Genomic DNA, 25809 nt, shown 5'->3' with positions numbered 1-25809 from the left:
AGGCTTTATGAGAACAGTTTTATTCTTCCGATTTTTTTTTTAATTTGGCAAAATCCAAGTGAGAAAAACCATTGGTTAATATATACCAGGAGATGAGGTGCCGATTTTAAAGACTGTGAAGTAGTCTATCTAGGTTTTAATTGTCGATATGAATTGTTGATATTAAATTGCTTTTATTCATTTTATTAAATGTTGTTTTACTAATTGCTGATGCTAAACTGGTTTCTCATATAGATGCATTTCCCAGTTTGATTGCTCTTGATCTCCCTTTAAGGCAGTATATTTACATTTCCTGCTGTGTTAGCATTCCTTTCTATCAGTTTTACTATCTGTCTCTTGAGGATTCAGTAACTTTAATTTGTGCATGATAGACCACGTGGTGATACCAAGTATTTGTTGTGTTGGTGTCTTTATGGCTCAGTTGTTCTGGAATGTCCTTTCACTGCCTATTAGCAAAGCAACCACATTCAATATAACTGTTGTCAGGAATAAGGAATCACTGCAGGTAAATATTGAAAAGATTTAGCTGTCTTCCAGTTTATCTTGGAGGACATTTTTAGCTGAAGAATAACAGGCTTACAGGTAATAGTTGTTAGTAACCTGACTAAAGAGTTTAGAAATTCTGGAAGTTCTGTCCTAGACTTGCCTATGGCAAAATTTGAAACATTGATGGCTAATGTGTTCTCTTCTCTCTCTGTCTTGCATATGAACCTGATAATGGTTTAGAAGCATTATACTGTACCTCTGACCAAACAATTTTAATTTAAGGGTTAGAAATTAAATTTCTGATGTGTTGTTTTGAAGATGATCATGTTTATTTACTTTTTAAATGCATGCAGCATTTAGAACAATTTCCAAGTGCTTTCCTTTGCTGTGGGGTTGGCCTGACAGCGGACCTTGGAGGTGAATCTATAACTAGTGCGGGCATTTGTTTAAAGTAGATTCTTCTGATCTGTGACTCCTGTTTTGGGAAGATTATCAGATGAGTCTCCTACAGTGTCATTTCCCTGTGGGTCCTGGAACTTTGGAACTGCAGCTGCATGTTCCCTGGTCTTATCCTGCTTGCGGAGGGGGGCAGAGAATTCCCTGGAAAAGGGTAGAGCAAGGGGAGCTATACCTGGAGGTCCAGCTGAGTGAACAGAGTTCATTTGTCTCGCTTGGCTGGAAATACAGTTTTGAGTGGTGTCTGATTTAGCTAGTTCAGGTCTACAGTTGAGACTCTCTGGCTGCTGGAGGAGAGAAACCTTTTTTTAAGAGGTAGGGAGGGACAGAGGGATAGGGAGAGAATCTTTAAATGCTTAGCATGGGGCCTGACATGGGGCTCGATCTCATCATGATCCTGAGATCATGACCTGAGCCAAAATCAAGAGTACTGAAACAACTGAGCCACCCAGGTACCCTGAGAAACCAGGAATATTACAAAGTAAAACAGTATGAACTTCTGATAGTGGTGAGAGCATGGAATATGCCTCCTCTGATATGGCTCTTTTGCCGTGGCTATCAATAATAATTTAGCAAATCCTGTCTTTGTTTATATGCACACTAGTATATGTTCTTAAGGGGAATAACCAAGATTAATTTATTTAGAATGCAAGGAGTCATTTTATAAGTTGGATGATAATGTTTATCTCATGAAACACAAGGAAGGCCGATCAGATCAGTCCCTAGATGCACCGGAAGGGATTACAACATCGCATTGCATGTCCGTTTTTTATCTATAGCTTTAAAACAGAATAGTATTGCCTGAGCAATTTCATGTTCTATGATAGGCAGAATACCTAGAGAATAAGCCTTCCTGTGGTTTCTTTTTTTAATTTTTTTTTTATTTTTTAAGATTTTATTTATTTATTTGACAGAGACAGAGAGAGCGAGAGCAGGAACACAAGCAAGGGGGAGTGGGAGAGGGAGAAGCAGGCTCCCCACCTAGCAGGGAGCCCGACGACCTGAGGCTTGATCCCAGGACCCTGGGATCATGACCTGAGCTGAAGGCAGCCGCTTAATGACTGAGCCACCCAGGCGTCCCTTCCTGTGATTTCTACTCTGGCACTTGCTTTAGGATCTAGAAGAATGGGAGCTATTGGCCTCTGGTACATTATCAAGCTTTCTGATTGTGAACATTAATAATAAACATCTTAGATTTTTTTTAGATAATTTAAAAATACATAAGTACTTGAATACTGAATCTTTATCTTAGCTGTTTCTTGAGAATACTTGTCTCATTGTTGGTGATTCATGTTTATTATTAACTAAGTAATAAAAAATTAAAAGCATTTTATAATAATGAATAAATTATTTTTAATGAATGTATAAAAGGGATTGATGTTTTCAGTAGACAAAGAATAATGGCTTGATATGGCGTGCAGGTGGGAAAAAATGGTCGCAGGATGAATGAAGCTAGGCTGCCACGGGTTCTCTTCTATTTCTGATGAGGGTTTCTTGGTGCCATTATCAAAGTGACCCTCTTCTCTTCTTCCCTTCCTTCCTAAAGGGCCCAGTGCAAGTACTACTTTCTCTCCAAAACCTCTTATGCCTTCAACCCACTGAGATTGCCCTCCTTTGAATTCAGGTAGTATGTGGTGTGTATAATATACTCTCTTAAAATTATTTATATTGTTTCTTTATTTTTAATGCTCATGAGGACAATGATTTTTTTCTTCTCTATTTCCCATAGTGCTGTGTTCTTTAAATAGAGGAGATGAACAATGCATGTTGTTTGAATTCATTCATTGGATTTATCCTATTTAGGAATTGGACTTGGAACATATCTAATTTCCTCTCTCTTGGGAAAATAGTAAGTTTCCCATTCCATTATTACATTAAAAATTTATGATTTTAAATGTATATGGTATATACCATCATAAATTTACTTTGTTAAAATAAGGGATTGAGAAACAACATGGTATAATGAAAAATACTAGTATTTCTAAATTTAAGTTGACTATTCAGTAACTGGGTAGCCATTCTCTGCTTTAAAATTTCTTAGCTAGAAAATATGAACTTTTAAGAGCTAAAAACTATGTTTGTCTTATGGACAAGAGCTTTGCTATGGAATTTTACTTTTATATAAAAAAATATGCCCCTTCCCTCTCTGTGCTCCCGTAAGTTGTGGCTATGTAATTGCCCTCTAGCCAATGGAATGTAAACGGAAATTTGATTAAAAAAAAAAAAGACATCTCTTCCCTTGGTTTTGTTCCTTCCTTCATCCTGCTGCTTGGAGCATTGAGGATATAGGCCACATCCTAGGCTGCAGAGCGGGGAATTTGAAGGAGCCTGGGTCGTGAGGACTTCATGGAGTCAAGTTGCCCTACCAGCCTTGGACTACCCATGAAAAAGAAGTCAACTTGTCTTAAGTCACTATTTTGTGCCTCTGTTGCTCACAACCTAACCAAAACCTTATTCATACTCCATGACTACTCATTTATTCATCTTTTACTTTCACTAGACTCTGAGCTCCTTGAAGGAAGGCACTATACCTTACTCATGTTTGAATTCCTAGCACCTAGCACAATGATTTGACTTATAGTGGAGTACTCCATAAATGGTTATTGAATGAATGCATGAAAAAGCAAGTGGGTTATTACTTGCAGTGGCAGCTAAGTCTCTTAAAGTTTGTTCTGGAAAGTTAAGGTCAGTGTCTTAGCCAACTGTTCTTCATCCAGGTTCCCAGAATGAAGATCGTACATGGAGCAAAACTGAAGATGACATGCATATAACGAGAGGAAAAAAAAATAAGCCTTTTTTTTTTTTTTTTTTTTAAAGCAAACCATTATGCACTTGGACAATTAGAATTGCAATTCAGAAGACACAGATTCGGAGAGAAGTCTGAATTAGATTCCCTAAAAAATCAGTCTTTGTTGTTGTAAGCCATTAGGATTTTTGAAATTGTTTGTTACTGTAGCACAACAGAGTGAAAAGCTGGCTGATGTTGTGGGCTTCATATTTGAGAAAACATGAGACTGGAAGGCTGAGTGAGAGTTTGCCTGCCTGGAGGAAGCTGGTGGCTTGGGACATTCGAGGCAAAAAGAAGACCCCCTTGAGGGATACATTTTCTCAGCACACCGAATTCTGTAATATCAAGATCTGGTTCCCAAATCCCCTGCTTGTTCCATGAATTTTGAATTGGAAGTACTCGAGAATTTTCATCTGTGTCCTCTTCTCCCAAAGTTTGCAGCCCACATATGTTAGATGTGAAAGAGACAGGAGGTACTGAGGGGAGGGGAGCCAAGAGGTACTGAGTACCCACGTGCCAGTCTCGGTGCTGAAGGCATTTTACTTCCCACCGTCATTTGCCTCTCTTGGGGTCTGAATGAAACTTCCATGTCATCACTCTTCTGTTTCACCAGAAAAATGTAAAACTTTAGCTCCTCCTACCTTAGTAAGTAGGGAAGCTCTTTACCATTTGACTCTATAAGTGATTTTTGGGCGGGTTCTTCATTTTGCACTACATAAATCGGATCGCATTTTACTGGCTACTGAACCAGTAACAAACAACTCAGAATGTTTTTGGTGATAAAAGTTCCAGTTATAAAACAAACTGTGAAAATAGTTTCCTGGATCTTGGACAATGAGACTCAACTGAGAGGCTATAGGAAACAGATAAACCCCCCAGGAGTCTGGAAGGAATCTTTTTTGAGCCTAATGCGGGGCTTGAACTCATGACCCTGAGATCAAGACCTCAGTTGAGGTCAAGAGTTGGACACTTAAATGACTGAGTCACCCAGTCACCCCAGGAAAAAATCTTCAAAAAAGTCACATCTTGTGTTTTTTCCCAAATTATTTCAGTGCCATATGCACATTGTAGAAAACCTGGAAAGAGATATAAAAGTATACTTTATTAAAAATTGTTTTCCCTCCAGGATTATATATATCATATATATACAGCTTTTAGTTCCCCTTTGGAAGATATATTTTCTCTGATTTTTAAAAGGTAAATGCTTGGGGCACCTGGGTGGCCCAGTCAGTCAAGCGTCCGACTCTTGATTTCGGCTCAGGTCACGATCTCAGGGTCATGAGATGGAGCCCCACATAGGGGGCTCCACAGTCAGCATGGAATCTGCTTGAGATTCTCTCCCTCTCTCTCTGTCCCTCCTCCTGCTTGCTCTCTCTCTCTCTCTCTCTCCCTAAAAAAAGAAAACAAATATAGCAAGTATTTGCCTGTTTTTTCTTTCTTTTTTTTAAAGATTTCATTTATTTATTTGTCAGAGAGAGAGAGAGAAAGAGAGCACAAGATGGGGAGTGGCAGGCAGAGGGAGAAGCAGGCTCTCCGCTGAGCAAGGAGCCCAATGCGGGCACTCGATTCCAGGATCCCGGGATCATGACCTGAGATGAAGGCAGACGCTTAATCGACTGAGCCACCCAGGCGTCCCTGGTTTTTCTTTTTTGGCACCCAGAAATTTAAAACTTTTATTTATTTATTTATTTATTTATTTATTTATTTAAAGAATTTATTTATTTATTTGTGAGAGAGAGAATGAGAGATAGAGAGCACGAGAGGGAAGAGGGTCAAAGGGAGAAGCAGACTCCCCGCTGAGCAGGGAGCCCGATGCGGGACTCAATCCCGGGACTCCAGGATCATGACCTGAGCCGAAGGCAGTCGCTTAACCAACTGAGCCACCCAGGCGCCCTAAAACTTTTATTATAGTCAGTTAATTTCCTTTGTGATTTTTAGGTTTAGAAAGGATTCCCCATCTGAGATTAGATAAATTTTCATGCACATTTTTCTTTAAAAATTTTGTTTCATTTTAAAATTTCCTTTTATTTTTACATCTAACTATTTAATTTCTTTATTCTGGTGTGCAGTGAGAGCTACCTAGATTTCTTTCCTGGCATAGAGCGGGTGCCCACTCCATCCTGTGCCAGAACGAATGAGTCAGATAAGGATGCGTTTCCCAATGAGGGCATTTTGGAAATCTGTAGGGGCATTCTTTGGTTGTCACGGTGATGGGGGCAGGCACTGCTGGCATTTAGTGGGCAAGGACTGAGGATACATCTTGGCCTTTGTGGGACAGTTCCAGAGTCTACTGTACTTTTGAACACCCCACTGAATTGAATACATTATAAATACAAACCAGTAGTACTTTAGTACATAATAACACTAAAAAGTCACAAAATTACAAGAATGGCCCATAATATAGTATCCTGTTATTACGGAGAGGGACGCTTAAATGAAATAAAGACATTTTCTTCTTTTCCTCCCTCAACTTTATTGAGGTATAATTGACAAATACAATCTTGAAATATTTAAAGTGTACAGTGTGGCGATTTGATATACATTCCCCCCATCGAGCCAATGAACACATTCATCACCCTCACGTATTTACTTTTTGTGTGTGAATAAAGACATTTTCTTAATGTCGTTGAATAATATAATGTGTGCATCCTGCCTAGTTCAATGCAGTCTAGCGTTTCTAACTGCATCCTTAGTTGAGAGAGTTTTTTTTTTAATAAACTAGGCAACTGACTGCAAATGTGCAACAGAGAATTGTGATTCCTTTAAACATTCTTTTCTTTTTTTAAGAAAGATTTTATTTTATTTATTTGACAGAGAGAGACAGCAAGAGAGGGAACACAACAAGGGTGAGGGGCAGAGGGAGAAACAGGCTCTCTGCTGAGCAGGGAGACTGATGCGGAGCTCTATCCCAGGACTCCAGGATCATGACATGAGCTGACGACAGATGCTTAACCAACTGAGCCACCCAGGCGCCCTTTGTCTCTCTTTCTCTTAGCAAAGACAAGTAAGTTTTGTCTGTTACCATTTATTCAAACACTAGATTTTATTCTAGTGTCATTTATATCTCTGCTTCTTCACCCTCCTGTGCTTCTCGTATGGATTGGCTTCTTATGCTCTCTTTCTCTCTCTCTCTCTCTTTTTAATTAAGCTCTATACCCAACGTGGGGCTTGAACTCATAATCCTGAGATCAAGGGTCACAGCTCTACCAACTGAGCAAGCCAGGTGCCCCTTCTTGTATTCTCTTAAATCCAAACTTACTAAGTTTATATAGGGGCAAGCATCTGACTCATTATGTCTTCTAATGTAGTTGTGCTGCTCAGCATTTTAATGTTAAAAATGTATTTTATTTTGTTATAAACCCTTTATGATACAATTGGAACACTGTATATTTTTCTGAAATTATGTGTATAGGTTGGTTATTTTTTTTTTAAGATTTTATTTATTTATTTGACAGAGAGAGACACAGCGAGAGAGGGAACACAAGCAGGGGGAGTGGGAGAGGGAGAAGCAGTCTTCCTGCTGAGCAGGGAGCCCGATGTGGGGCTCGATCCCAGGACCCTGGGATCATGACCTGAGCCGAAGGCAGATGCTTAATGGCTGAGCCACCCAGGTGCCCCTAGGTTGGTTATTTTATCTGTGAGTTATATTTTAGGATGGTATGGAGGCCTAAAATTCTTTGTTATCTTAAGAGATTAGGTTTGAAATGGTTGGGATCACTGGGGAAATAACAAACAGATTTTTTGATAAGTGCATAGCTGGCTTGTCCATAGGTTTAAAAGAAGGAAAATCATAGCTATCACTTTTGTGGCACTGTTCTGTTTTATGTGTATTAACTCACTTACATCTCATAACAACCCTATGAAGCGGGTACTATTATTATCCACATTATACAGAGGAGAAAATTGACGCACAGAGAAATTAAGTAACTTGCCCAAGGTCACAGCTGGTAAGTGGCAGAGATAAGATGTACTGAGGGATTATTATGTCACAGTGTGGGAATAGGGATTATTATTAATCATAGTATGATCAAGCAACTTGCTTAAAGTTACACAGTTTGGCGGATCCTGGATTCAAACCCAGGCTCTTGGCCCCAGAGTTTCTGTTCTCAATTACCACACTGCTTGGTCTTTGGCCAAGCTCTGTTTTATGGTGTTTTGATTTTTTTTTTTTTAAGATTTTATTTATCTGAAAGAGAGGGGGAAAGAGAGAGCCCGAGCAGGGAAAGGGGTAGAGGGAGACAGAGAGAGAGAGAATCTCAAGCAGACTCTGTGCTAAGCACAAAGCCCAATGTGGGGCCCGATCTCACCATCCTGAGATCATGACCTGAGTCAAAATCAAGAGTCAGACGCTTAATCGACTAAGCCACCCAGGCGCCCCATCTGCTTTCTGTTTTTGTTTTTGTTTTGTTTTGTTTTGTTTTTGCCATCAAGCTACACTAACCTTGCAAAAAAAAAAAAAAAGAAAGAAAGAAAAAGCTTCTCTGTATAGATAACCGAAGAGGTATCTTTTAGAGATATCATATGGTATCATAAGAAATCTTTGATTTCTTCTTTTTTTCTTAACTATTGTTGCCATTGAGCTATTTTTGGTGTTTCTAGACTGTCGTAAGTTTGGGAACTTAGGATGGTATAAACACTGTAGCAGCAGCTTGAAAGATCTTGCAGTCAGTCTTGAAAGTTTGCCACGAAGTTCAGAGAGAGAGAGTAAGGAAGTGGTCGGACATGGGTTCTACTGGTAATTTGAGGCCTGGGGACCTGGACTATGGTCCCTTTGTTGCTGTACTGCTCTCAGGCTGGCAGTTAGACTCAGGTGGCTTGGAGCAACAGCAGAGACAGTGACAAGCAAGGAGGAAGGGTAATTTGCCATTTATGTCCAAGTTCCTCTTCTTCATTGTCATCAATGGTACTGACATTAGGAGGCCCATGACATTGACCTCACTCTCAGAGACATGTCCCTGACATGGCAAAAAGGATACTTTGACATTCTGGCTTCTAATTTTGAACTTAGGAAACTTCCACCCCTGTTTTCCTTCCACTCCATTTTTGAAGCCTTCTGGAGAGGGATCCTTTCTTTACGTCTCGTCCTTTTGTTCGGTGCATTGGCGCATTTGCAAGCCTGGGCTCAGTTGAGGACCCTGTGACCCTGGGCATTCCTCTCATGCTTCCAGGCTGGCCCCCCTCCCGCTGTCCACTGCAGCCCTTCTACTCGGCTGCTCCCTCCCCTCTAGGCCGCAGTGCTGTTGAGCACTGCCCTCCCTGGATGGCCTCACCTGGAGTTGGGCTGAGCCTGGAAAAGAGCGTCAGGTGAGAAGTTCCTCAGTTTCCCTTCCTTCCATTGCAAACGTATCTGTTTTCATCTATTCATCCATCTCGGCTTCCCCTCCCGTTGCTGAGAAAGCAGTGGCTCTGGACCCTTCCGAGACACATGACTCCTTTCTGCAGTCTGTGGTTGGCTTTTGCTGTGGTCACAAACAACCTGCAATCCTAGTGCCTACAATTAGAGCCTTCATTTCTCTTTCAAGGTCCTGGGCGGGGCCGGGCGGGGCAGGGCTCCCGTCGGCAGGTCTCGTCAGGTGCGCGCTCTGCTCTCTTTGAGGTCCCAGGCTGTCGAGGCGCCTCCTGCCTGGGCCCCGCTGTTCTCCTGGCAGAGGGAGCAGGTCCATCCAGGCCTCTGGACCTCTGTTGGGAGATGGCATATTAATCATTGTCTCCATACTCCACTGGTCAAAGCAAATCATGCCCCCAAGTCGATGAACAATAAGACGGTCCACCACCTGCCTTCTCTAAAATCTTGAGCCCCCCAGTTGTATTTATTCTTGCTTATTTATTGTCTGTTTCCTCTCAGTCTGTCTCTTTCTTCATCGGCTTTCCCACCCTACAAACAGGTAAATCATTCCTTGTCCTCTAGGAAAGATTCCTTTTTTTTAATGATGACTGGCCTCCAGCTATATTCTTTACCTCTTTCGCTTCACCTCCTAACAGAGTATTTCCTGTCATCTCGTCACCTTCTACTTGTCCTTAGCCATTACTATCTACTGTCCCCAAAGCACGTGCTGGGCCCACCACCATCTTCCATCCCCAGAACCCAAGCCCCTCGGCCTTGTTCAAGTCCACAGACCAGCTGATTCCCACTCTAGCGCCCCTTCTTCTTCCCCTTTATTCTGTTGCTGTGTTTTATATGGTTTATTCCTCCTCCTTGGAAGTTACTCCTTTTGGATCCCACAAAACTGGTCTCTCCTGATTGTCTTCCTTCTTCCAACAGCTCCTTCTCTGTCTTCTTCACAGACCTTCATCCTTTCATTCGCTCACTTTGCCAGTATTTATACTGTGCCTCGTCCATGCCACACAGAGATCACGGACCACGTCCCTGACCTCACCCTCAATAGGATCACAGGTCGTCACAGCATTGCAATGTGGTGTGACCACGGTGTACTCCTCCACGCTCTGCAATATCCTGACAATCTGACCCTGTTTCACATGACTCCCTGATGCCTTCTCTTTCGCTAGTTAGGCCTGCCTCTTGCCTGATCCAGGAGAACTTTGAATTCAGCCCTGATGGTGTCATTCCTCTTGCCACTAGCATCTTCCCACAAAAGCTCTATACATGTGTTAGACTTTGAGAGTTTCTTGGAAGATTATTTTAAAACCATTCACTTTTGTTGGGAAAATGTCAATTTTCAGTGTTCTCGGAATTCTTGGATAAAACTGCAGATGGAAAATCTTAAGATACTTTATGTGCTTCCCCCAACCCTCCTCCACCACAATGAGTCTAAAAAGCAAGAAGTTAGTCTGGGTCGAAACTCACAAGGAGTAGTGGGAGGGGCTGAGGCTCTGGAAATCTGTAGATGTGGCTTTGAATCCCAGCCCCACCTTTGTGTGAGACATGCACTTAACCTTTCTATCCCTCAGTTTCCTCATCCAATCAGTGGGGAAAATATTACTTCTAATGTTTGTGTTGAGTGCCAGATAGGACTTTTGTAAAGTGCCTGATAAATAGTAGATTCTTAACAAATGAGAAACAACTCCCCCCAACCCTCGCCGTCTCCCCTTGCTCTCTGTGCCCTGGTTGGTCATAACAATTTTCCAAAGTCAAATGTATTGACAGTTTGAAAAAGCTGGAATTATTTCTTTTCTATTAATTTCTCAGTAGTGTGTTAGAAGTACTTCTACGTTGTGCTGCTGTTATGTTCAATCAGCTGGAGAGTGATAGCTGAAGTGGAATGGGAGCTTACTATGGGGAATTAGGCAACTGTTAGAATCAGCAGAGTAGGCCTACAAACTACAACATTGATAGATCTCAAAAACACAGAGCATAGGAAAAAAGTAAGAAATAGAATGTGGTATATAACCTAATACCATTTATATAAGTAAAAACACATGCATGTTCCTAGGAATCGATCCTATAGAAATAAAAGCACCCAGGGGGCCTGGGTCGCTCAGTCGTTAAGCGTCTGCCTTCGGCTCAGGTCATGATCCCAGGGTCCTGGGATCGAGCCCCCACATCGGGCTTCCTGCTCAGCGGGAAGTCTGCTTCCCCTCTCCCACTCCCCCTGCTTGTGTTCCTGCTCCCACTATCTCTCTTTCTGTCAAATAAATAAATAAAATCTTTTTTTAAAAAAATAAAAGCATTCTATATATGGATTCATGCACACAAATATTCCTTGCAGCTTTGTTTGTAGTTGTAAAAAACTGAGAACAACTGAAATGCCCATCAGTAAGGAACGGTTGAATGAATCATTGAACACCTATACCATGAAATATTATGCAGCTATTAAAAAGAATGCATTATAGCTGTATCTACTAACCTGGAAGGATGACTACCACATATTCTTAAAAGAGAAAAGCAAACTGCAGAGAGATGGATTTTGAATCCATTTTCATTAAAGTAGATCTCTCTGTCTCTCAGACACACACACACATACACACACACACACACAATGTGTGTTCACTAGCTTAGGGGTTTGACTGACCCTGGAGAAATGTGTGGGGATAGACACTGCCCATGCTGTTAGCAGTGATCACCTGCTGGGGGTGTAGGGAGATAAGAAAAAAAAGACTATCAAAGACTAGAAAAAAAGTCCCATGACAGAAAAAGTAAAAAAATTAGTACACAAAGACCCTATCTCTGAGATCACTTCAAATGTGCAAACAATGAAAATGCAAATGGACAAAGACCAGACTGAAACACGAATAAAAGAAAATCTGGGTAAGAGGATTAGGAGCAAAAAGAAAAATATATGGACACCAAACAGCAATATCCCAATATCAAAGCAAACAAAATAAACATTAAGTAACTTAGGCTCGCTGCCTATGGGTTGCAGGTGAGGAGGATAGGGGTGAGCAGGGAGATCAAAAGGGAATTTACAAAATTTAAAGAGAGGGAACAGGTGTGGACCAGTGATAATGATGTGCCAGAAACTGAGGCATAAGATGAACTCAACGCTCGGCCCCTAAGGTTAAAAAGTCAAATAAGAACTTTCCCCCAGAGTAGCTGATGAGAAGAACAATTGTAATAGAACCTACAAGATTAGGTTCTAATCTTGGACCTGAGGGTTCACTTCTCCACAGAGCTTAATTCAAAGGTGACCTCAGGGAGCCAATAAAAGCACCCAGGGGCGCCTGGGTGGCTCACTCGTTAAGCGTCTGCCCAGAAAAATAGTAGCTGAAGTTCAGGAGGGGTCTGAGTAAGACCTACTAAGTGTCATTAATATTCCAGGCATGGGAATTCCTAGACTTGTGCTCCAGGGACTCAGTCCGGTGTTACCTGTATCGACCGATGAGAGAGAGAACGGTCAGCCCCTCTGTGCACTCGCTCTCCAAACCTTCTGGATCACTCTGGGGAGAATATTAGCTATTAATTATTTCCCTTAAATAGTGGCTTTGAACTTTTGGAATTCAAATTAATTGATGGTCTCAAAGAATGCCATGTAATTTTTATGGCATTGAGTCTTTTTTCCCAGGATTAATCTAACTTTGTTCTTTCTCCCTTGTTTTCCCAGGCTTGCATCTTTTTAGCAGCCGCCTGCACTTATCTTTTGAGCTTTGAACCATGCCCCAGTGGATAAGTAATTTCATTTAGGTAAACAGTTTCCAGAAATAGATTCAAACTGCAAGCAAACAGCTTGTTTGCGATAACAGGCCCTGCCTGCGTCTGATGTCCGAGTCTAATGATCTCACGTCTGCTGATGCCGGTGGCTGACTTCCCTTCTTTGTCAGCTGTCCCGCAGATGCCTTGCCTTCTCTCGAGGTACGAGTCAGGGAGTCAGGTCGTGTAAATAAACTGCGTTTTGCCCGGCCCGATCTGGGAACCGGGAGGAGTTGCGCACACCAGCAGAGTGGTCAGTTTGGTCCCCGACGTAAGGGACCTTCCTGCCTGGTGTCGAGCACCCTGGGCCTGAGCTCTTCCGGCTGCTGAAAGACCAGTTAACACAGTTGCCATCCCTCTGCCGGAACGCGTCCTGTGCAATGGCACTCATTATAGTTAATGAGCTGTTAGCATTTCCATTATGGGATTTTTTTTTAGGGTTTATAACCTGGTAATAACAATAATTTGTCTCAGCCCTAAATTCCAGTAACAGCCAATGGCCCAGCCATTGCTTTTGCTCTTACTAATGTTGCCGGGGTGGGGCGAGGGGGTGCTGCCCCATGTGTGTGGCGTACAAAAGGGAACATGTTTAGGAACTAGAAATCTTTTCCTTTTTCCTTTTTAAAAATGATCAAATTGGGGGCGCCTGGCTGGCTCAGTTAGGAGAGCGTGTGACTCTTAATCTTGGGGTGGTGAGTTCAAGCCCCATGTTAGGTATAAAGATTATCTCAATAAATGAACTTAAATAAAAACAATCAAATTGGGCAATAACTCTATTTGGTATCAATGAAATGTTGCCAGAGAGGAGAGCCTCACCAAGAACCCCGGATGGAGTCAGGACAGCTGCAATGGTGAGAACTGTGGGGATGTTGGGATTGGTGGCCCTGAGAAGCCAGATATAGAGAGGCCAGCTAGGAAGCCCCAGGGTAATAGGACTCTGCAGTACATTAGCCTGGCTACCCGGGGGGCAGAGAGACCCCTAGACCTTCTTAACCACAGAACTCACAAAGGCCAGGTGGTCGGGCAGCCCCACAGTTTCCAGTGAGATCCACGAAGGATTTGAGTTCATCCAAATACAAAAGGGGCCTGGGCTCTGAGAAAGGCCATCAGCATCCTCTAGGCCCCAGGTAGTGTTCTGTTTGTCTCACTTACCTAATGGCCTCAGCCCGAGAGGCCTACAAATGTAGGTCAGCTGTTCTGCTTTAAAAGGTCACGAGGGCACATGTCTGGCTCAGTCAGTATAGCATGTGACTCTTGATCTTGGGGTTGTGAGTTCGAGCCCCACACTGGGGGTAGAGTTTACTTTAAAAAAATAAATAAAGGGGGCATCTAAAAATAAATAAATAGGGGCGCCTGGGTGGCTCAGTTGGTTAAGCATCTGCCTTCGGCTCAGGCCATGATCCCAGGGTCCTGGGATTGAGCCCCGCGTCAGGCTCCCTGCTCCATGGGGATCCTGCTTCTCCCTCTGCCTGCCACTCCCCATGCTTATGCTGTCTCTCTCTCTCTTTCTCTGTCAAATAAATAAAATCTTTAAAAAAAAAGAATAAATAAAAATAAACAAATTAAAAAAGCTTACAAAGCATCAGGAGAAACTTTTGGCTAGTACTGTGAAGAATCCCTAAACTGAGCGGAAGAAGTGGTTTAAGAAGGCAGGGAGCTTCCTGAATAAATTCATTTTGCTGGTAAAATAATAATAATAATAATAATAATAATAAAAGAAGGCAGGGAGGGAGTGAGGGAACCAGGCTGTGTAAGCGTATGGCAGCATCAGAGATGTGAGGAACTCTATGGCGTTCTTCTCTGAAGTTCTATCGCAGGTGAGTGGCCCAGAGTCCCATGGTGCATAGAGTAATAAGGGGGTGTCAACAGCACTGGGGGTGAGGGATCCTGGTGTGAGCGTAGAGAGGAGGACTGGACAAAGGAGTGGGAGGGGGGATTTCATGTCTGGGCTGTGCAGACTAAGTTAGCTGTTGTATGAGCTTCTGAGACTCTGAGGAAAGATAGGAATGTGGTAATGAGAGGACCCAGCAAACCCAGTGACTCCTCATACCTTCTGCTAGCTTTGGGGGTAAGAGGTGCCGGAGTCAAAAAGAAACCTGCAATGTCTGAGGACCCGAATTCCAGACGCAGGTTTGGAAGGATTGGTAGGGTAGATTGCTCTTTTGCCTCTTCACATATGTCTTTCTGAGGGAGAGCTGGGTTGGCTCTAGGAATCCCAGTCCTGCGAGCTTGTGAAGACGTGGAAGATGCACTTAGCAGGAGAGTCTCAACCGAATTAAGAGTTTAAATGTAAAGTTTAAATCTGAATGTTGAACAATTTATTATGTGAGAAGCATTCTACTATAGAAAGAAGAGGTACATTTTTCAGGAGAAAAGGCTGCTATTCAGAGCCACTGTAGAGAAAATATTTATGTTCTCAGATGTCTATTTGTTGTCTATTATCTTGGTCAGCTCAGGGCTATAACAAAACACCGTAGACTGGTAAACAGCAAACACGTATTCCTACAGCTTTGGAGGTGAGAAGTCCCAGATCAAGGGTTCGGCAGATTCAGTGTCTGGTGAGACTCTTCCTGGTTTGCAGATGGTGGCCTTCTCGCTGGGTCCTCAATGTGGGGAAGAGAAGTGGGATTCTGGCCTCTTTTAATAAGGCCATTAATTCCATCATGAGTGCCCCACCCTCATGACTTCAACCTCCCAAAAGCCTCACTCCAAATACCACCTCACCTTGTGGCCTTATCCCATCACCGTGGGGATTCTGGGCTTTGACATATCGATTTTGGGAAACACGAACATTCAATCCATAACATGTATGTATTCATTAAAAGTTTAATTGCGCATATGCAATTAAATGCATATATCTACACATACAGACACATATGGACACACACATACGTATGGGCAAAACTGGGATTATATTGCAAACTGAACATTTTGTATGCTCCTCTTGCTGCTTGAAATGACCTTGTGACATAGTCCTATCTCTGTATATTCTTTGAAACTTCCGAAGAAGGAAGCAGAGCAGATTCTTAGGTTGCCTTCAGCTTTTATGCCTCTAGCATATAGTAGGCACTCAATACATACTGTTGAGTGAATGAATTATTGTTCAAGAGAAGTAGACCTAATACAAGGGGTAATGAATTATAAACCTTACAACTCACGGGACTTGAACTTTTAGGCAATGGGGCTTATCATTTTAAACCCCTAAAAGGGGGGACAGGAAAAAAAAACCCACTTTTTGTTTGGAATGGAGGTTTCTGATGGTCAGATGCACTCTCTTTCTCACTGGCAGACCTTTCTTCAGAATCATTACTTGTGTTTGTCTGTCCAAAAGCCTGCCTTGGTCCATTGCTAGAGCAGATCTTTCTGGGCTGCTGGAATCCTGGGAGAATCCATGTCAGGAATGTAGGAGGGAATGCTTAGTTACCTTGGGAAGGGCGTTCTGGCCGGAGGAGTATAAAATGCTGACATAAGGAAATTGTCTTTGGGCCGTGTGGCCCAATCAGTGTGTCAGTGGGTGGAGTAGAGCTATTATTTTGTTCCCTCATTTTCCCATCAAACATTTATTGAGCACTTACTGTGTGCTAGGGCCAAGGGATATAAGATGGAAAAGACAGATTTCTCCCTTAAGGGTAAAAATAAAATAGAGGTGATAGCAGTAAAAACCAGTAATTGCAAAACACTGGAAGTAGGTAAGTATGCACTGGGGCGGAGAGGAGAGAATGAGAAACTCTGCCCTTGTCAGGCAAGGGGAGACCTTGAAATGCCTGCACGGTGCTGTGGGTAGGACAGCTTAGAGCTTGGTTGGTGGTGGAGCTGGTGAATCAGCGGCGGTCAGTCTCAGTCTACATCCTGAGGTTTCACTGTCTCTCCAAGCAACCAGGCAACTGCGTCAGAAATCTGGGCATCCCGCTGGGTCCCCACTTGCCATCCCTGTCTGCACCCAATCAGGTAACAGGTCCTGTTGTTACCTGCCTCCTGGAGTCCTGTTGAAGGAGTTTTATCCTCTTCACTCCATTGCCTCTGCCCTAGTCCAGATCCTTTCCCCTTTATGACTGGAATACGGCAGTAGCCTCTAAATTGGCTGTCCTGCCTCCTCTTATGCCTTTCATTAGTTACCTATTGCTGTGTAACAAATTGCCCCCAAATTTAGCAACTGAAGATGGTAGATATTTATGACCTCACGTAGTTTCAGAGGGTCAGGCATCCGGCAGTGGCTTAGCTGAGTGGGATGATGTTAGCTGAGTGGGTCTGGCCCAAGGCGTCAGGAGACTCCAGTCAAGCAGTTGGCTGGAGCAGTTCCCTGAAGGCTCACTGGGCCCAAGGAATCTGTTTCCAAGCTTACTCACATGGCGAACAGCAAGAGGCTTTAGTTCCTCACCTTGTGGCCTTTCTATCAGGTGACTTCTAAAATGGTAGTTGACTTTCCCTACGATGAGTAACAAGGTGGAAGCTACAGCCTTTTATAACCTAATCTCAGAAATGAAGGACCATCACTTCTGCCATATTCTACTGGTCACACAAGACTAACCTGGTACAATATGGGGATGGGGTAGGGTCCCACAGGTAACCATCTTGGAGTGTTTTTTTTTTTTTTAAGATTTTATTTCTTTTTTGACAGCGAGAGAGACAGCAAGAGAGGGAACACAAGCAGGGGGAGTGGGAGAGGGAGAAGCAGTCTTCCTGATGAGCAAGGAGCCCAATGTGGGGCTCATCCCAGAACCCTGGGATCATGACCTGAGCCAAAGTCAGATGCTTAATGGCTGAGCCACCCAGGCGCCCTTTGGAGTTCTTTTTTTAAAACAAAATTAATTGGGGCGCCGGGGTGGCTCAGTGGGTTGGGTGTCTGCCTTCACCTCAGGTCATGGTCCCAGAGTCCCAGGATCAAGTCCCACGATCGGTCCCACGTCGGGCTCCCTGATCAGCGGGGAGTCTGCTTCTCCCTCTGCCTTTCACGTGCTCGCTCTCTCTCGTTCTCTCAAATAAATAAAATCTTTAAAAAAAAAAGAAAAAAAAAGAATAAAAAGCTAATTGTGTATTTTGTTGTAGTAAAATATACATAACATAAAATTTACCATTTAAGCCATTTTTAAGCCTACAAAGGCATTAAGTGCATTCATATTGTTATGCACCTATCACCATCATCCATATCCAGAACTTTTTTCATCTACCTAAACTGAAACTCTATACCCATTAAACACGAATTCCCCATTTTTCCCCTCCCCCCAGCCCTGGACAACCACCATTCTACTTTCTGTCTCTATGAATTTGACTACTCTAGGTACTTCATATAAATGGAATCATACAGTATTTGTCCTTTCGTGACTGGCTTACTTCACTTAGTATAATGTCTTCAAAGTTCATCCATGTGGCATGTGTCAGAATGTCATTCCTTTTTAGGGTTGAATAATATTCCATTGTACATATATGCCTCATTTTGTTTATCCACATATCTGTTGTTGGGTATTTGGGTTGTTTCTGTCCTTTGGCTATTATGAATAATGTTGTTATGAGCATGGGTATACAAATATCTGTTCAAATCCCTGCTTTCAATTCTTTTAGGTATATACCTGGAAGTAGAATTGTTGGATCATGTGGTAACTCTATGTTTCACTTTTTTGAGGAAAAAACCAGACTGTTTTCCACAGTGGCTGCACTTTTTTACATTCCCATCAGCAGTGTAGAAGTGTTCCAGTCTCTCAACATCCTTGCCAACACTTGCTGTTTTCTTTTTTTAAAACTGAGTAGGGTCCACACTCAACGTAGAGTTCAAACTCATGGCCCTGAGATCAAGAGTCGCATGCTCTACTGATTGAGCCAGCCAGGTATCCCAACACTTGCTGTTTTCTGATTTTTTTTTGTTTATTTGTTTGTTTTTTGAAATAATAGCCATCCTAATGGGTGTGAAGTAGTATCTTATTTTGGTTTGGATTTACATTTCCCAAATGATCAATGATGTTGAATATCTTTTCATGTGCTTATTGGCCACTTATATATCTTCCTTGGAGAAATGTCTTTTCAAGTCCTTTGCCCATTTTTAAATCAGATTGTTTGTTTTTTGTTGTTGTTGAGTTGTAGGCGCTCTTTGTGTATTATGGATCTCAATCCATTATCAGAGATACGACTTGCAAATATTTACTTCTACTCTGTGTGTTACCTTTTCACTCTTTTGATAGTGTCCTTTGATGCACAAAAGTTTTAAATTTTGATGTAGTCTAATCTATCTATCTTTTCCCTTTGTTGTCTTTTTTAATCCAAGGAATCATTGCCAAATCCAATGTCAGGAATCTTTTCACCTATTGGAGGTTCCTTTAACCCATCTTTTTTATCATTTGGCTTTGCCCTCAGGATCAAGTCTAGACTCATCATGGCACTTAGGGCTCTTCATGTCCCTAATGAAAATGTATCTTCTCATTTGTTCATTCAGAAATTCAATGCCTATTTGTTGAATATGACCATGTTTTAGACATTGGAAACAAAAGAGATGAAAATCTTTGTTCTTGTGGGTCTTACAATCTAGTTAGAGAACAAAGAAAACAAAGTAAGTATGTAAATAAATTACACTTTTATGTAAAGTTATATAATAGGGTAGATATTAACATTCTTGGCCATCAGTAGGTGATAGTTGCCATGAGGGGAAAAAAAGATCAAGGTAAGAAGGATCAGGGGTTCTTGGGCGGAAGGCTGGTTTGCAATAAAAGAAAGGTGGTTAGGGTAGGCCTCTGAGTGGGAGACATTTAAACAAAAACTTGAAGTGGTGAGAGCACGCGTCACATGGGTATCTGAGGAAGAGCCTGTGCAAAGGCCCTGAGGTGGGGATGTGTCCAGTGCATCCAAAGGCTGCCAAAGACGCTGGTGCAGCTGGAGTATTCAGAACGAGCAGGTGATGGATGGAAAAGTAGAGTGTGAGGTCAGAGCAGTTGTGGGGAGGGGAATATCACACCCTGTGGGACCTCAGAGGCCACTTAAAGGCCGAGTGAAGGGCGAAGCCCAGCAGTGTCATGATCTGACTTGACATTGATAAAGGCTCACTCTGGACCTGGACTAAGAATTCTCTGTGAGGGGAAGGACTGGAAGCCGTGTAATCTGTGAGGAGATTATTGTAAGAATCTAGGTAAGAGACAGCCATGGTTTGGATCAGATTGCTAGCCAAGGAGGTGTGAGAGGGGAAGGGTGCCTTGGTACTAAAACCGTAACTCTAAAATCCCATTTCTTTTCGAAGTTGAAGTACTAGTAGATGGCTTAGTGTGGCATACATGTTGTCAAATGTCACAGCCCTAGGAAAATCCATTTCCATATCACTAATTAATTAATAAAGTATCTCTTACACCTCAGGGTTAAATTACTAGTTCGCTATAACCTCTGTAGCCAAAGGTCCTCTCTAGGAAAAGTGTTAAGTTATCCGAGGATGTTAAGCTGCACAGTTTTTGACCTTCCTGTCCCTTCAAAACAAGAGGGAAATACAACTGTAGTTACTTGTGTATGCAGCTGTGGTACCACGTATTGGAAGATGGGATGGAGGAGACTGGGAGCGTCGATCATAACTCACTGGCTTTGTAATTAAACTCTTCTGTTATTAAAGCAGAAATTCTTAAAGACTCCTGCCTGTGTGGGACTGAGAATTATTTATCACAGGAATTCAGTCTGCTCTGCTATAAAAATGTTGCCATGTTATTGTGTTCATGAGGTCCAAAAACTCTGATTTTGAAATATCTGTAGGTATAGATATGCAGACATCATATCAACTTTCTCACTAATGTCCAATTTATTGAGATTTCTATGTGTGTGTGTATATGTAACTGACATTTTGACCTTTCTTTATTTAATCTGATTTTTTTGAGGCACCAAGACTCACAAGAGTAGGTAGTATGGGGGACAAAAAAGAGTATCCGAGCATAATGTATCTCCTTGCTATGTCCAGTGCACATCTGTCTAAGTCCCTAGCACCCTGATGAAGGCAGTATTCATCAGTTAAATAAACAGTCATTTCTACTGATGGCAGCAGCCTCAGCATGGGTGCACCTACCATGTTATTCAAAACTGAGGGACTTTGCTGATGGAGCCATAGATGAGAATTAACCAGTGACTTTTTCCTTCTATGTGGGGTTAATTATCAAGTAAGACAAGTGAAACTAAGACAAACACACATTAAAATATGATAATAATGATCTATTTTAAATAAAAACACATTACAGGTGCCTGGCTGGCTCAGTCTGAAGAGCATGCATGCGACTCTTGATCTCAGGGTTGTGGGTTTGAGCCCCACATTGAGTATAGAGATTACTTAAATAAATAAATAAATAACCTTAAAAATAAATAAATAAAGGGGCACCTGAGTGGCTCAGTTGGTTGTGTTTGGCCCTTTTTGGCTCAGGTCATGATCTCAGGGTTGTGAGATCAAGCCCTGCATCAGGCTCTGCACTGAGCGTGGAGTCTATTTGAGATTCTTTCTCTCTCCCTCTGTCCCTCCCCCACTTGCATTCAAATAAATAAATAAATCTTTTAAAAAATAATAAATAAAAACATGTTAAATCGTGGTCAGTGTCGTTACTTATACCTTTCTCATGAATTTTCTACTATCCTTAATTGGAGCTTTTAATATGGTTGGATTCAAGTCTCCCATCTTTGTTTTGGATTTGTCCCAACTGTTCTTTGTCCCTTTCTTCCATCTTTCTTGCCTTCTTTTGGCTAAATTGACTATTGTTTTGTATTCCATTTTATCTCCTCTATTGGCTTGTAGCTATCCCTCATTGTGTGTGCGTGTGTGTGTTTGTGTGTGTGTGTGTGTGTTCATTTTACTGGTTGCTTTAGAGATGATAATATGCAACTATCACCGTCTACCTTCAAATAATATTATGCTACTTCTTTACCATCACTTTAGTGAATTTTTCATATGATCATGAGGGAAAACAATGCAATACCTATTATATTTATGTGAAGATTAGCTGTATTCAGATTTGCATTTTAAAATCAATGTGGGTGCAGAGCTCTCCTCCGCCTAATCACAGAATTGATTATGCAGCTCACAGATGTTTGTGCAGTTGTTGGTTGCTGGCTTATCTGGGTGTTTCATTTCTTCAGAGACAAATAGCTCTTTGTTTTTCTCTTTTGAAATAGCTAATGTAAATTAAGAAAACAAAAGGAAACATTTAGCAGAAATCTTTCTTTAAAGAGAAGACGAAGCAGGCCTGCTAGAGTACAGGTCATGCAGTGATGACCTTCTTTTTACATTGAAGTTTTTATCTCTCAGATACTGGAACCATTTTATTGGGGTTGAGTTGACTAACTCATAGTCTCAGGATGTGAATGGACTGGAGAGACTCCGTTTAGGAGACAAAACCCTTAGGCATTCATCTTCTTGTCTTTTACAGATGAACCCCTTCTTGCCTCCCTGATTGACACGTGCACCTCATCCCATTTGGCATTTCTGTGTCTGTCCCAGAGTTAGTGTCTTTCTTTTTTAAGATTTTATTTATTTATAAATAAATAAGAGAGAGAGAGCACAAGCAGGGGGAGTGGCAGGCAGTGGGAGAAGCAGGCTCCCCACTGAGCAAGGAGCCCGATGCGGGACTCGATCCGAGGACCCTGGGATCATGACCTGAGCCGAAGGCAGATGCTCAACCGACTGGGCCACCCAGGCGCCCCGAATCCTGGAGAATTCTATCGGTTATTATTTTACAATGTACAGGAGTTCATGTTCCATATCAGCATGTGCATTTAATTTTCAAAATTGCATGTCATACCTTATAGTAGGTTGTGCATGAGTGGTTATTTTAGCTGATTAGCAATATTAATGGGTAGAAAGAGGTGTGGTTGTGATGATTAAGAAAGGAAAAGAAGGCATGCTTTATTATTCAGATTTACCTTCCAAAGTACTTTTCCGTATTTTTCGTGCACATACACATTCAGAAAACCCTCATCTGATACATCTGATAACTCTTTTGCTTTTAACTGGCTACCTGGAATAGCTGCTTTCCAGGTTCTTATCAGGAAATATCATCTCAAACACATGGCCATTAATACCTTTCACAAGCTCTGCAGAGAGAAACAATATTTATGGAGGATTGCCTGAAGTCTTTGCTGTCCATCCATTTTTTAGATAAGTCATCACCAACCTGTTGTCTTACAGACCGCTGGGAGAGTGCAGAGTTACTGCAAGGTTGCCTGCAAATCCTCTGTTGAAGGTATTAACGATTACTGTCACTGTTATCTATAAGGACACAACAGTGACATTGAATAGTTTGTTTAAAGGAATAGAGCCTTTTCCAACATCCAGGTCTTTACTTAGTAGAAAATCATGTGATAAATGAAGTCAGTAATAGGATATGGAGCTAGTTTCCAGGCTTTGAGCTTCACTACTTGTGTTTCACACACCACTTTAGCTTCATCAGATCCAGAACATTAGCGTTGGAAAGGACCTAACCCCATCCTTGGTTTAGGTCAATCGTGCACTTCTGCACGGCGAGTACTAGGCAGCACTTAAGTGACATTTCCCACTGGTGGTCGTGCATTTCCTGGGATGCTCAAAGCTGTTCTTTGTAGTTGCCCACCTTAGAAGCATCTGCTTTAAATAGCAGTTTTTACAATTTTAGTAAAGAAAATGATTTTTCAGAATTTCCGCCTTTGAAACGTAACAGTACAAATAGCACATCCAAGGCTGCCCAGTGGCTGGGGGCAACTGGGTGAGCCCTTGCGCACTCAGCCACCACCCACAGAGCTGACCTGCAGTAGCTGCCACGGTGCTTTGCTTGCGGTCACGGTCATGTATTGCTGAGTTCAATGCCCACAGTGAGTATGCCTTAAGGGGGAAACATAAGGAGCACTGACTTTGAAAAAAGGAAGATAAGCACAAAAATGATAGTAATTCTGCTGATTTACCTCAAGATGCTCTTCATTAAATATGTAAATTGCATTAATCTGATCTGAATTCTAATATACACATCAAGATGCCTCTAGTTTTCAAAAGCCAGTGGCAAAAGAGGGAAAGATGATGATATCCACTTTAGCTCTTCATTTATGGAGAATTAAAACTACCCATGTGGGCAATGTGGAAGTACTTGCAAAGAGTAACTTGAAACCTTCGTTTTTCTCTTGTCATTCAGAAATAAAGCAGATGATAAATTAACTATTTTTAGTGCAAAATATAAGAATTCTAAACATCTGTTCTTGAAGGCAGTTTTTAACCTGTATTAGGTGTAGTTAAGTTTATTCGTTATATTTAATGTACATTTTGTCCCCGAACCAAACATAAAATGATAGTTTAAAATTTGTCATCAAATGATGTTTTTTGTTATAAGTACCTTAAAGTAAGTTAAACATGTTACTGATCAATGGGAAAATGTCAAATTTTATGGTTATGTAATGTGTATCTTTACATATAATGTTTAAATCCTCTTTAATTATCCCTAACTAAAACAAAATATTTTGGGCACCTGGGTGGCTCAGTCGTTAAGCATCTGCCTTTGGCTCAGGTCATGATCCCAGGGTCCTGGGATCGAGCCCCCACATCGGGCTTCCTGCTCAGCGGGAAGCCTGCTTCTCCCTCTCCCACTCCCCCTGCTTGTGTTCTGTCTCTCGCTGTCTCTCTGTCAAATAAATAAATAAAATCTTTAAAAAATATTTTTTTCTTACTTAAAATCTCTCTTTAATCATATTTCTCATGAAAGTGACACAATTAAAACTTCCAGAGGGGATGTGTAAAACTGTCCAATCGGTTTGAAAGTCAAGAGGTTTGGGAAATACTAATGGAAATTATATTTTAAGAAAATAAGAAAAGAAAGAGCAGGTATTAGAACAATATGTATTATTTTATAAAAGGCAAATAAAATAAATCAAAAGCAAAAAGCTAAGGCGGTGGCCAAGAGAATGTGTCTCTTGGATCTCCTACTGCAGAAAGTGTAACTGATCCATGATCCCAGCTGCTATCCCCTGAATCCATTACTGCTGAGTTTTGTTTAGGTTGCACTTCTCAGGGGCTGCTCCCACCCAGTGATTCTGTTAGGGATGTTGGCGGAGCGGTGGGAAGGAGATACTAAGGCAGGGCTGTTCCTCTGACAGGCAAAACTTTTAAAATTGCACTGCAGTTTATGACCTATCTTCCTTCCATCTTTCCTGCCCTTCCAACATCCTTCCCATCCTCCCTCTGTGTCTCCTCTCCTCCTCCTCCCTCTCGCCAGGTGCTCAGCTCCTCAGTTTGACAGCAAACTTTTCCAGCACCCCCATCTTCCCTTACTGGTATCCCACCCTCCCCAAACCTCTTGCACCTCTAACCCCATCTTAGTGTTTACCTTTGAGAGGACCTAGGCTAACAGAAAACTTTAAAAAAGAAAGTTAATTATATTTAAGCCCAACACTGTGCTGCTGGAGCACTAAAGATTTCCGGTATAGTGGGGTAGCCACCATGAGAGATGGGCATTTTATACTGAGCTCTCTCTGGAGATTTTTAATATATCTAATTATATCTAAAACTTAGTCCCTTGGGAATGCTTTATTTATCAGTCAATCAAGATACTTAATATACATAGGAAATATTAAATTAATAAATGCAACTTAAAATCTTCAAAGAGTTTAACACCCGAAGTTTGTAAAGGGAAAGAAATATTAATCCTCACCCTAAAAGGTAATTGTAAATATTTGCAATTTTATAAGTAAAATAGTAAGATATGAAATAGTTCTTAAAACTTAAGGAAAACATAGCATTTTGAATTTGAACACTTGATTCACATTAAGTACTGATTAGAAAAAAAAGTCAACTCAGTTGAACGGTATTTTCTACATACGAAAATCATCTTCAAGAGTAACCTCCCAATTTCACAGTTAGTAAAGATTAAGCCAGGGTGTTCACATGGATGGTAGGCAGTAATGTGTTGGTAAATATTTAAATCACAGGTTCTCTTGGGGAGGGAGGAAAGGTGTGCAAAAATAGATTTACATAAGTTTATTATAAATTATGCTGATATTAAGAATGTGTAGCACACAATTTACTATGGATAATATT

At 41.6% G+C, this 25809-nt stretch overlaps 1 long non-coding RNA gene across 5 annotated transcripts in view; it reads left to right on the top strand.

Annotated features, from left to right (window-relative positions):
* LOC112811227 (uncharacterized) overlaps positions 1–24382 on the top strand; it is an 81839-nt gene extending 57457 nt beyond the window's left edge. For 2 of the 5 annotated variants that reach the window (XR_012375805.1, XR_012375802.1), the window contains 4 exons: positions 2489–2576; positions 2672–2791; positions 12730–12977; positions 23915–24382. This is a non-coding gene — a long non-coding RNA (uncharacterized lncRNA). Of the gene's footprint in view, positions 1–2488; positions 2577–2671; positions 2792–6544; positions 6940–12729; positions 12978–23914 lie in introns of those variants that run through there. The other 3 variants (XR_012375803.1, XR_012375804.1, XR_012375806.1) reach the window with 3 other exon arrangements.
* The last annotated feature ends 1427 nt before the right edge of the window (positions 24383–25809 follow it).

The sequence above is a fragment of the Callorhinus ursinus genome, unplaced genomic scaffold (assembly GCF_003265705.2).
Source record: "Callorhinus ursinus isolate GAN/ISIS: 27379988/994484 unplaced genomic scaffold, GSC_fseal_2.0 scaffold57, whole genome shotgun sequence".
NCBI lineage: Eukaryota > Metazoa > Chordata > Mammalia > Carnivora > Otariidae > Callorhinus > Callorhinus ursinus.
This window is presented reverse-complemented; position numbering and strand designations above follow the sequence as displayed.